Here is a 2,339-nt window from a genome sequence, read left to right as displayed (position 1 = left end):
GTGTGTGTGTATGTGTATGTGCCCGTGTCATGGCCCACGTGTGGAGTTAGAGGACAACTTGTGAGAGCTGATTCTCTTCTTCTACCACATGGGTCCTGGGGATAGAACTCAGGTCATCAGGCATGGTAGCAGGTATCTTTACTGCTGAGTCATCCTGCTAGCCCCACTAACTGATCTTTTATGTCTTATAGAGTTTATAATGAGTAAAAGATTATATAAGGGTAATAATTCATCTGTAAACCTAGAAATGTACAGCCAATTTTGAAAGAGATGTACCCTAGCTCAGAAAAATGTTATTGAATAGGTTAATGCTGTTGTAATGAAATGCTTCTTTTAATTAAAATAAAAAAAAAAGATGTTGAAGAATCAGCAGTGGAATGAAAGGAATTGACTTACACTGTAGCTAGGGATATTATGAGTACAGGACCTTCTACAAAATCCGCTATCAGAACTTGCCTCTTTGACCCAGATTGTGTTTTTCTAGCTGCATGAGTCTGGCAGTGAAGGTTGAGTTATAATAAATAAAGATTTTGTTCAACATTTGCTAGCTCTCAAACTTACCTGAAACTGGATTCTTTAGCCTCCTTCACTGTTTCCTGTAAGAATTTCTGAGTGAGCTGGTCATGCCTAGGTGTCAATTGTTATATTTGAAGGACTTCTCTGGTCCACTGGAAAAGTCCAGATCCAGGTGTGACTGCTGTCAGTGCTGGCTGCACCTACACAAAGTGCTAATGTCTTTAGCAGAACAGGTGAGATCACCAGTTTCCTCATCAGAAAGTCTTGTGTTCTAGTTTGGGTTCCTTTCTTTTGCCAGCAATGTTTTGTAAATTATTTAGTTTGAATTTTAGTTTCCTCAGCTATAAAGAAGAGCTCTAGAGAGTTTCAATGAAGATAATTTTGTGGAGCTGTTTATGCAGTCCTTGCCATGCAGAAAGTGCTCAATCGATGAGAATGTAATTATTCTCGCCCTTGCCTGTGTTCCACCAAGAGTCCATCCTGCTGCCTCATGCTATAGTCTTGCCCTTCTCCTCTAGTCAAGACTTTGTAGCTTGCAATGGTGTTTGGTGTGGAGAGTGGTTTTGCCGTTGCAGCCCTGATGCCTCACATAGTAGGACAGTGATGGAGCAGTGCCATGCAGAAACCTCAGCCCTGGGGAAGAGAAGCAATCCTGTGCTGTGCCTCTCAGAATTTCTTATTGTCTATAGTCTCTACCAGGGGAACTGGCAAAAAAAAATGAAAGGAGTCTGTATCAATATTTGTCTATCCCTTCTAACTGCTGATATAAATAGGAAGTCACCTTGACCAAGGTCCCTTCACATCAGGGCAATCACAAAATGATGGCATTTTTTAAATTAAAAGAATTTATCTATTTTCTTATTTTATGTGTATATTTACTGCCTGCATGTTGTAAGTGCACCCATGTTGTGCATTGCCAGCAGAGGTCAGAAGAGGGTGTCTGATATTCCTGGAACTGGAGTTACAGACAGATGGTTGTTGGCTGCCTTGTGGGTTCTGGGAATTGAACCCGGGTCCTCTGCAAGAGAAGCCAGAGCTCTTAACCACTGAGACATCTTTCCAGTCCAATAATGGCAGCTTTAGAGGCCATTTGATGAGACACCAATGGCAGGAATTTATGGATCCAGGAACAACCACTACTCCAAGTTTTGTCCTAGGGTCCTTGGATCTGAAAGCACCAATATCCTGACCAATTCACAGCACAGTATTAGGGTTTATACAAAATGGGTAGGTTTTCCATGGTGCCATGATTTTAGCATTAAAGTTTGGAAAATCCTGGGAAAACTAAAAAGGTTGGTTACTCTATATATTAGGTGGATGATAGTTTATACTTTTGGCTTAGTCAACAGAGGACATTCACAGATGGAGAACATAGAGAATCTAGATCAGTTTTATTCATGCTGGTGGAAGAAGTCTCGATGAGGAGAGAAAATGAGGCAGGATTTCAAGATGCCATTGGAAATGAATTTCAGAGAGATTACTTTTAATGGAGGACTTATGGTATAGTAAAGAGAGAAGAGAGAAGAGAGTTTTCCAGCTGACATAAGTGAGCCTCAGGGAGCCTCAGTCTTACACAGGTAACTCTGGGAACTAGACAAGAGGTGTGCTGGATAGCTTTAGTGTCAACTTGACACACCTGGCTTGAGGGAGCCTCAGTTGGGGAATTGCTTACATTGAACTGGCCTGTGGCCATGTCCGTGGGGTATCTTCTTGATTTTTTGAGTGACATGGGAGAGCCCAGCCCACTGTGGGTGGTGCCACCCCTGGGCAGGTGGGCCTGTGTTGCATAAGAAAGCAGGCTGAGCAGGGGCCAGGGGAACAAG

Source organism: Nannospalax galili, unplaced genomic scaffold, assembly GCF_000622305.1.
Source record: "Nannospalax galili isolate Female #2095 unplaced genomic scaffold, S.galili_v1.0 scaffold50, whole genome shotgun sequence".
Taxonomy (NCBI): Eukaryota; Metazoa; Chordata; class Mammalia; order Rodentia; family Spalacidae; genus Nannospalax; species Nannospalax galili.
This window is presented reverse-complemented; position numbering follows the sequence as displayed.